This window comes from Echinops telfairi, unplaced genomic scaffold (assembly GCF_000313985.2).
Source record: "Echinops telfairi isolate 266 unplaced genomic scaffold, ASM31398v2 ScPeMD7_20;HRSCAF=75, whole genome shotgun sequence".
NCBI lineage: Eukaryota > Metazoa > Chordata > Mammalia > Afrosoricida > Tenrecidae > Echinops > Echinops telfairi.
In genome coordinates this window covers 7,852,027-7,862,886 of record NW_022103917.1, presented here as the reverse complement: position 1 = coordinate 7,862,886, position 10,860 = coordinate 7,852,027, and positions in this window count along the sequence as shown.

Sequence of the window (10,860 nt, the reverse complement as noted above, 5' to 3'; positions counted from 1 at the left end):
ATTACATGGAACTGTGTGTGACCTCCTCCCTGGGGGACAGACAACCGAAAAGTGGATGGAGGGAGAAGTCGGACAGGGCAAGATATGACAAAATACCCATTTATAAACTATCAAGGGCTCATGCGGGAGGGGGGAGCGGGGAGGGATTGCAAGGATCTACATATAACCTCCTCCCTGGGGGACGGACAATGGAAAACTGGATGAAGGGAGACGTTGGACAGTGTAAGAGATGAAAAAATAATAATTTATAAATTATCAAGTGTTAATGAGGGAGAAGGGAGCAGGGAGGGAGGGTGAAAAATGAGGAGCTGATGCCAGGGGCTTACGTGGAGAGCAAATGTTTTCAGAATGATGAGGGTAACGAATGTACAAATGTGCTTTATACTATTGATGCATGTATGGATTGTGATAATAGTTGTATGAGCCCCCGATAAAATGATTTTTTTAAACAAAAGAAGTAACTTGAAGAAGCAAGAAGTACAATTTACCCTAGAACCTCCAAAGGGAGTCCAGCCCTGATGACACTTTGATTTTGGACTGCTAGCCTCCAGAACTATGAGAGAATACATTGTTATTGTTCTATCTAGTTTGTAGCGTTTTGTTGCAGCACTAAGGAAATTAAAGAAATGGAATCTGAAGGATGGGTAGGATTGTTGTGGGTGCTGGCCTGCTCTGTGAAATTCCCTGTCAGGACTGATGAACCAGTTCACTTAACGGATATGGGTGGGGGAAAGTGGGCTGCCACCCTTCAGTTATAGGGATTGCCTCTGCTGAAGAGAGGACTGTGTTCAAGGTCAAGCCATCAGTTATTGCTTATTGTATAACAAATGGCCACAAATTTAGTGGCCACAAGACACATGTGTTATCTCACAGTTTCTAGGGATGAGGAGGCTGGGCATGGTTTATCTGGATCCTCTGCTTAGCATCTTACAAATTTATATTTAATGTGTCATTTGGGCAGCATTTTCATTTGGACACTCAGATGGGGAAGAAATATTTCCAAACTCACTCAGGTTGTTGGCATAAATCTTTTCCTTGTGATTATAGAACTGAGAATTCTGGCTTTTAGCTGACTGTTGATTAGAGGCTTTCTCAGCTCTTAAGAGACCATGGCACAGTTTCTAGAGGCCACCTACAATTTATTGTCACATAGATTTTACCTATGTGACCAATTTATTAAGTCCTAAGAACAGTCTCTAGAATGAATTTGTGAGCAAGATGTAGTCTTTCATAGCAGAATGGAAGTGACATCGATCATTCATAATATGCTGTTCATTCAGGCTGCAGGGTTGACAGATGTGAGTTCCAGACATTTTCTACTACTACAAACCTAGACCATTGTCTATAAGGCTCTTTACCTTGGTCGGTTTCCTTACCCATGTTTAAAAACTAACCAAACTCACTGTCATCGAGTTCATTCTGACTCATAGTGACTCTATAGGACAGGGTAGATCTGTGCCTGTGAATGTCTGAGACTGTAATTCTTTATGGGAGTAGAAAACCTTGCCTTTTTCCTTCAGAGTGGCAGGTGGTTTTGAACTGCTGACCTTGCAGATTGCAGCCCAACTCAACCACTGCACCATCAGGTCTCCTATCCCACCTTAGTGTTTTCTAATCTTTTAAAAATATTCACTTCTTTTCGATACTTTGAAATCCTAAGCTGTTCCTAGTGTTGTTGGTTTTTTTTCATTCTTTGCTTCCCCCTACACAACATTTCCTTAAGAAAATTTCAAATATACAGAAACGTTGAAATAATTCTAGAGTAAATGACCCACATGCTCATCATCGGAGTCCAAAATGAACATTTGGCTATTGTGACTTTATTATTCATTTATTATCCATCTATCCATACCTCTTTCCATATATCATTCCATGTTATGTTAACAAAAAAATCTTTGTGTTTTAAAGTGAATTGCTGCTAAATACTTCAGCATGGATATCATTAAATTTAGTACAGTAAAACTTGAGAAAGTTGAAACCCGTATAAGGTGGGAACTTGTCAGAGAAGGAAAACGGAAGCATTTTTTCCTAATAGAGATAGAAAAATGATAAGCTGTCAAAGTCAGGAAAACTCATGAGACCTGGAAAAGCAAGGCCATTCTCTTGAATTCCTAGTTTCACAATGTCCTCTCTTTTTTTTCAAATTGAAGTGAAATTTATGTGCAGTGACATGCATAAATGAGTGCCATTCTATAAGGCTAGATCACTTCACACAACATAGCATCCAAATCACTATTAAGGTAGAGAACATTACCTACTGTTATTAAATTGATTCTCATTCTTAACTACCTTATGCAGGTTTCCAAAGCTTTTAAAATCCTTATGAGAATAGACAGCCTCCACTTTCTCCCAAGTACTGCTTGATGGGTTTGAACTTCCAATCTTGTTGTTAGCAGTCCAACGCTTACCTTACAATGCCACCAGGCTTCCTTTACCAGTACCCCAGATATTTCCCTCAAGCGGTTTCCCAATCTCTGCCTTCACTCCCTAGAAGTAACCATTGTTCAGATTTTTCTATCATAGAAGAGTTATTAATGTTTTCATTGTGTTTAAGGTTGAAAGATCAGTTGCTGTAAAAAATGTATGGTTTGTACATGATTTTAAGCTTACAGAAAAATTGTAAGAATAAGAAAACTACAAAGAACACATGTAGGCCCTGTATCCAGATCTACTTACCATAATTTTTAAATATAGTTGTATGAGTTTTATTGTTGAGAACATACATCGTAACATAGACACCTATGTGTACCATTTAGTGACCCTGATGACATTCACGGAGTTGTGAAACCATCCTCACCCTTCTTTTCTGGGCCATCCGTCCCCCTTTCACATAAACTCTCTGCCATCGAAGATTCCAATCTGATCTTGCTACTTGTTTTTTGTCAATTTGATCCAAAGCAGATCGTTCTTAAGAAAGCATAATGCTCAAGGCAGTGTTTTTTTTAAAGTTTGTTTGTTTGTTTTTAGTAGTTAGCATTTTACCTAATCTATTCGGTAATTTCTTTCTTTATATGTATAAAAGAATACTTCTTTAGATAATTTGCTTCCTGAAACATTTGAGATTAAGTGGCAATCAACCATTAATTAGTTTTGCCAGTTCTAGAGCTTCATGGAATTGGAATCACAAAGCATGCTTTTGCATTTAATTTTTTTATGAAAGTAATGTATCCACACAGTTAAAATAAATCAGTAGGACTGGAAAGTTTTAAAATGAAAATCAGCAGTTCCTTGTCATCACCCCCCTCCCAAGTCTTGTCCCTGGGAATTAGTCTTTATGAACCAATTCTCTGGCAGATACTTCCTTATTTCTATCATAGTTTATATTGTTTCTTGTTGTGACAATCTTAGATATTGTCTAGTGATTTTCCATGGTGGTAGATTTATTCATCTAGTCATTCATTCTTTAATACCAAAGCCAAATAAATAGTCATTGCATTGATTTTGACTCATAGTAGTCCTGTAGGTCAGAGTAGAATTGTTCCACAAGGTTTCCAAGGCTATAAATCTTGATGCTTTCTCCTATGGAGTGACTGGCTGGTTTGAACAGTCAACTTTTCAGTTGATAGGCAGATGCTTAACTGCTATGCTCCCAGGGCTTCTTCATTAATACATTCAACAATTTTTTTCAAAAGTTTTACGGGCATATAATTCACATATCATACAATTCAATAGTTCAGTCACACGAAGAAGACTTGTATAATTGTCACCACAATCAATTTTAGAACATTTCCTTCATTCTTGTACTCATTATTATTTGCTCCCCATTTCCCCACAACCTACCTTGCCATACTAGATTTAATGCACAGGAAAAATATGCAAGACAAAACAAAAAACTAACAATAATAAAATAAAACAGAGAACAACCTCAAACAAAAAGAAAAAAAATAGCATTCCATGATGCACACCTTCCTGACACGATCACTGAAGACAAATAAGCAAATGTGGTGAAGAAAGCTGATGGTGCCCAGCTATCAAAAGATATAGAGTATGGGGTCTTAAAAGCTTGCAGGTAGACAAGCAGCCATCTAGCTCAGAAGCATCAAAGCCCACATGGAAGAAGCACACCAGCCTGTATGACCACGAGATGTCGAAGGGACCAGGTATCAGGTATCAAAGAATGAAAAATCATATCAGTGGGTGCCCACCTTCCCGATATGATCGCTGAAGACCAAATGTGTACATAAGCAAATGTGGTGAAGAAAGCTGATGGTGCCCAGCTATCAAAAGATATAGCATCTGGGGTCTTAAAGGCTTGAAGATAAACAAGCGGCCATCTAGCTCAGAAGCAACAAAGCCCACATGGAAGAAGCACACCAGCCTGTGTGACCATGAGGTGTTGAAGGGATCAGGTAGCAGGCATCAAAGAACAATAAATCATATCATTGTAAATGAGGGTGAGTGCAGAGTGGAGACCCAAAGCCCATCTGTAGGCAACTGGAAACCCCCTTACTGAAGGGTTGTGGGGAGGAGATGAACCAGTCAGGGTGCAGGGTAGCAACGATAAAACATAATTTTCCTCTAGTTCCTAAATGCTTTCTCCCCCCACTATCATGATCCCAATTCTACCTTACAAATCTGGCTAGACCAGAGGACGTACACTGGTACAGATAGGATCTGGAAACACAGGGAATCCAGGACAGATGACCCCTTCAGGACCAGTGGTGAGAGTGGTGATACCTGGAGGGTGGAGGGAAGGTGGGGGAGAAAAGGGAAGCCGATTACAATAATCTACATATAACCTCCTCCCTTGGGGGAATGGACAACAAAAAAGTGGGTGAAGGAAGACATAGCACAGTGTAAAATATGACAAAATAATAATAATTTATGAATTATGAAGGTTTCATGAGGGAAGGGGGAGTGGGGAGGGAAGGGGAAAAATGAGGAGCTGATATTAAGGGCTCAAGTGAAGAGCAAATGTTTTGAGAATGATGATGGCAACGAATGTACAAATGTGCTTGGCATAATGTATGTATGTATGTATTGTGATAAGAATTGTATGAGCCCCAAATAAAATGATTTAATAAAAAAGCAGAAAATATTAAAAACGCAAACAAATTTAAATGGATCATAAGGGAAATTAAATGATAAGGTGCTAAACTTTAACCTAACTGCATTTGCAACAATCCACTTTCCAATGCAGTCTGCATGTTAGCAAGGCTATTCACATCCCTGGTCCATGGTCAGAGGGGATTCATCAGGAGCTTAATTCATGTGTATTTTCTCTTCACTTTTTTTTTAACTGAAATGGCTTTAAAATGGGTCAAAAGTGAGATCAAATGATGAGATATTCCATTTTCAACAAATTTTAAAAATCATTTTATTGGGGGATCATATAACTCTTATCACAATCCATCCATCCATCCATCCATCCATCCATCCATCCATCCATCGTGTCAAGCACTTTTGTGCATTTGTCTCCCTCCTCATTCTCAAAACATTTGCTTTCTACTTGAGCCCTTGGTATCAGCTCCTCATGTTTCCCCTTCCTCCCTGCTCCCTCCTCCTCCATAAACCCTTGATAATTTATATATTATTTTGTCATATCTTACAATGTCTGATGTCTCCCTTCACCCACTTCTCCCCTGTCCATCTCCCAGGGAGGAGGTTATATGTAGATCCTTGTAATCTGTTCCCCTTTTCTCCCTCACCTTCCCTCCACCCTCCCAGTATCACCACTCTTACCACTGGTCCTGAGGGGCTGGCTATCTGTCCTGGATTCCCTGTGTTTCCAGTTCCTATCTCTACAAGTGTACATCTTCCAGTCCAGCTGGATTTGTAAGGTAGAATTTGGATCATGATAGTGGTGGTGGGGGGAAGCATTCAAGAACTAGAGGAAAGTTGTATGTTTCATCATTGCTACACTACACCCTGACTGGCTCGTCTCCTCCCTGCGGCCCTTCTGCAAGGGGATGTCCAATTGCCTACAGATGGGCCCTGGGTCCCCACTCCGCACTTCAGGGATAGATGTAGGGCCATGGCATGGCACCCCATCAGACTCAACTGGAAAGCTCTTGTAAAGGACAACAAATAGACCCTGAACTATTTGTAGGGGTGTTTTTTTGGTGTTGTTGTAGCTATTGTTTTATTTTCTATTGTTGCTTCGTTGTACTGGGTCTTGTGATGGTGGATATTGTTGTCATTGCATGCCTACCTGGAAGGGATAGGTGGGATAAACAAGCCGGAAGAGAGAACAACGGGACGACAGTTCTGGGGGGACATGGGAAGGGGAGGCGGGGGAAAGGAAGTGGGTGTTAGCAAACCCAGGGACAAAGGAACAACAAGTGATCCAGAATCAGTGGCAAGGAAGGTGTAGGAAGTCTGGCAGGGCTGGATCAAGGACAATATAACCGAGAAGAATTCTTGAAACCCAAATGAAGGCTGAACATGATAGTGGGACAAGAAGAAAGTACAAAGAAATAGAGGAAAGATCTGGGAGGCAAAGGGAATCTATAGAGATCTAAATACAGGCATATACAGATGTAAATATATTTATATATGATTAGGGGGAAATAGATCTATGTACATATATTTATAGGTTTAGTATTAAGGAAACAGATGTACAGTGGGCCCCTATTCAAGGACTCCCTCAGCACAAGAACACTTTGTTCTAACAATTAGGCAGTCTGAGATGCTTACCTTCCTGGCAAGATCACTGAAGACAACGGGTGCACAAGCAAATATGGTGAAGAAAGCTTATGGTGCCCGGCTATGAAAAGATATAGCATCTGGGTCTTAAAAGCCTGAACATAAACAAGCGGCCATCTAGCTGAGAAACAATACAACCCACATGGAAGAAGCACACCAGCCTGTCCCTACACGATCTCTGAAGACAAACTGGGTGCATAAGCAAAGTTGGTAAAGAAAGCTGATGGTGCCTGGCAATCAAAAGATATAGAGTCTGGGGTCATATAGACTTGCAGATAAATAAGCGGCCATATAACTAAGAAACAACAAAGCCTACACGGAAGAAGCACACCGGCTTGTGAGATCATGAGGCATTGAAGGGATCAGGTATCAGGCATCAAAGATCAACAAATGTTTTTTGAGTGAGCATACATTTTCATTGCTCTTGGGTAAATGCCTAGGTGTGGAATTGGCAGACTATGGAATTAGTGTATGTTTCATTTTGTCAGAAAATAACAAACTGACTTGCAAGCTATCTGTACCATTTTGCATCCCTGAACAGGAATATATGAGAGTTCCAGTGGCTCTGCTTATGCACCAGTACTTAGTACTGCCAATTGTATTGATGTGAGCAATTTAAATGGGCTTGTGGTGGTATTTAACTGTGGTTTTAATTTGCATTTCCTGAGTAAATTATGGCAGTATGTTTTCATGTACTTATTAACCACTTATAAATAATCTTTGGAGAAATGCCTATTCAAACATTTTGTCAATTCAAAGCTTAATTTTCTTAAGTTTTAAGAGGGTTTTTAAAATATACTCTAGATATGTCCTTGTGATTTGTGTATTATTTTCTCCCAATCTCTGGGTTTTCTTTTCATTTTCTTTAACAGTGTCCTTTGCACAGGAAAGTTTATACTTTTAAAGTAGTCTTTTTATCAATTATTTTTATATGGATCATACTTTTGGTGATATAACTAAAATTGAATTTCTAAATCCAAGGTAAAAAAATTTTTCATTTTAAAGTTTTATAGCTTTTTATTTTATATTTAGGATTGTAATCTATTTTGAGTTAATTTTATACAAGGAGTGAGGTTTAGGCTATTTAATTCTTTTTGGTTTAGGTTAAATTTTTTTGCATATGTGTAAGCCTCCGGCTGGGTTTTTCTAGGGAAGCAAAGCAGTACACACACACACACACACACACACACACACACACACACACGAATTTTTTATGATATGTGAATTTTATTTATTCATTCTTAATCGTTTTATTGGAGCTCCTTTTTGCCTCATTTATTTAAAAATAATTTTATTTTTAAATAGATAAGAGGCTCGTACAGCTCTTATCACATCCATTGTGTCAAGCACATTTTTACATATGTTGCCATCATCATCTTCAAGGCATTTTCTTTCTACTCGAGCCCTTGATATCAGCTCATTTCCCCCCTCTCCCACCCTCCTTTCCTCATGGGCTCTTGATAATTTGTAAACTATTTTTTTTTCATGTCTTACACTGACCTCTGTCTCCCTTCACCCATTTTGCTGTTGTCTGTTCCACTGGGAGGGGATTTCATGTAGATCATTGTAATCGGTTCCCTCTTTCTCCCCCCACCTTCCCCTTCCCCTCCTGATATCCCTACTCCCATTATTGTTCCTGAGGGTTTTATGTGTTTTGGATTCTCTGTGTTGCTAACTCTGATCTGTACCAGTGTACATGCTCTGGTCTAGCCGGGTGTGTAAGCTAGAATTGGGGGCATGATAGTGGGGAGTTGGGGAGGAAGCTTTAAAGAACTAGAGGAAAGTTGTATATTTTGTTGGTGCTATACTGCACGCTGACTGGCTCCTCTCTTCCTCGTGACTCTTTTGTGAGCAGATGTACAATTGTCTACAGATAGACTTTGGGTCTCCACTCTGCCCTTCCCCTCATTCACATCGATATTATTTTTTTGTTCTGGGTCTTTGATGCCTGATAACTGATCCCATCAACACCAGGCTGGTGTGCTTCTTCCATGTGGGCTTGGTTGCTTCTCAGCTAGATGGCTACTTGTTTATCTTCAAGCCTTTAAGACCCCAGACTCTATATCTTTTGATAGCCAGGCACCATCCGCTCTTTTCTCCACATTTGTTTTTGCGCCCATTTTGTCTTCTGTGATCATGTTGGGAAGGTGAGCATCACAGAGTGCCAAGTTACTAGAACAAAGTGTTCTTGCATTGAGGGCAGTACTTCATTTGAGGTCCAATGTCTGTCTGCTACTCTTATACGTCACATATAAATATATGTACATAGATCTATTTCCCTATCGTTATATATAAATATATTTACATATGTGCATGCCTGTATTTAGACCTCTATACATGTCCTTTACCTCCTAGGTCTTTCCTCTATTTCTTTTTACTTTCCTTTTGGCCCGCTATCATGTTCTGCCTTCACTCAGGTTTCAGTAATTCCTCTCGGTTACATTGCCCTTGATCAAATCCCATCAGGCATCCTATGCCCTCCTTGCCATCAATTTTAGATCACTTGTTCCCTTGTCCCTGGGTTTGTTGGCACCTTCCCTCCTTTCTCCAACCTCCCCCTCTCCCGTGTCTCCCGCAGAACCATTGGTCCCATTGTTTTATCTGTCAGATTCTTTATCATCCCTATCTTATCCAGATAAACATGCCAAAACAATAAGCAAACCACAAAACAAAACAACAACAAAGAAAAGCATATAAATAGTTACAGGTCTGTTTGTTGACCTTTAAGAGTGTTTTCTGGTGGAGATTGATGGGTTGCCACATCCTGGCCCTAAAGTCTATCTTTTGTATTCCTTGGGGACTTCATTGCTTTGTTCCCCTTGCTGCTCTGTCACAAGTTCTTAGTGTTTCACCCAGGTATGGTGGGGTCAGATCAGGCAAAATCCCCACACTGTGTCTCTAGTGTTGTCCCCTGTAGTGCTGTGGGTCAGTGGGGGATGTCATATCTGTGTCTTCTGATTGGGGCTGACCCTCTGTGCATTGACTGCTCTGAGCAGGAATATTGTCTTTGGGGTTTGGTAGACCAGGATGTGTTCCACTCTCTCTCCTTCCCTCTTAGTTTGCTTCTGTGTCTTCTGATCAGGTGCACCCCTGTCACCGAGCTGTAGTGCTGTCCTCTGTAGTGCATTTGTGGGAGTTGTGTAATTATTTGTCAATTTGAGAGGATTAAGAGTGGAGTTTAATTGGACCTTCACTCAAGTACTCCCTCAGTGCAAGAATAATTTGTTCTATTAAACTGGCATTCCATGATGCTCACCTTACCGACACAATCACTGAAGACAAAGTGGGTGCATAAGCAAATGTGGTGAAGAAAGCCGATGGAGCCCAGCTATCAAAAGTTATAGCATCTAGGGTCTTAAAGCCTCAAAGGTAAACAAGCGGCCATTTAGCTCAGAAGCAACAAAGCCCACGTGGATGAAGCACACCAGCCTGTGTGATCATGAGTTGTTGAAGGGATGTTATCAGGCATCAAAGAACAAAAAATCATGTCATTGTGAATGAGGTGGAGTGTGGAGTGGGGACCTAAAACCCATCTGCAGGCAACTAGACATCCCCTTACAGAAGGGTTGCATGGAGGAGACGAGCCAGTCAGGGTGTAGTGTAGCAACGATGAAACATACAACTTTCCTCTAGTTCCTAAATACTTCATCCACACCCACTATCATGATCCCAATTCTACCTTAAAAATATGGCTATACCAGAGGATGCACACTGGTACAGATAGATAGGAACTGGAAACACAGGAATCCAGGACAGATGATTCCTTCAGGACTGGTGGTGAGAGTGGTGATACCAGGAGGGTGGAGGGAGGGTGGGGTAGAAAGGGGGAACTGATTACAAGGCTCTACATATAACCTCTTCGCTGGGGAATGGACAACAGAAAAGTGGGTGAAGGGAGACGTCTGACAGTGTAAGATATGATAAAATAATAATTTATAAATTATCAAGCGTTCATGAGGGAGGGGGAAGTGGGGAGGGAGGGGGGGAAAATGAGGAGCTAATGGGCTTATGTGGAGAGCAAATGTTTTGAGAATGATGAAGGTAAGGAATGTACAAATGTGCTTTATACAATGGATGTATGTATGGATTGTGATAAGAGTTGTATGAGCCCCCAATAAAATGATTTAAAAAATTTATAAAAGAAAATCCATTATAAGAAAAAATCTTCACATGTTCTTTCTGTAAGCATTTCTTGATGTTAGTAATATTGGCTTA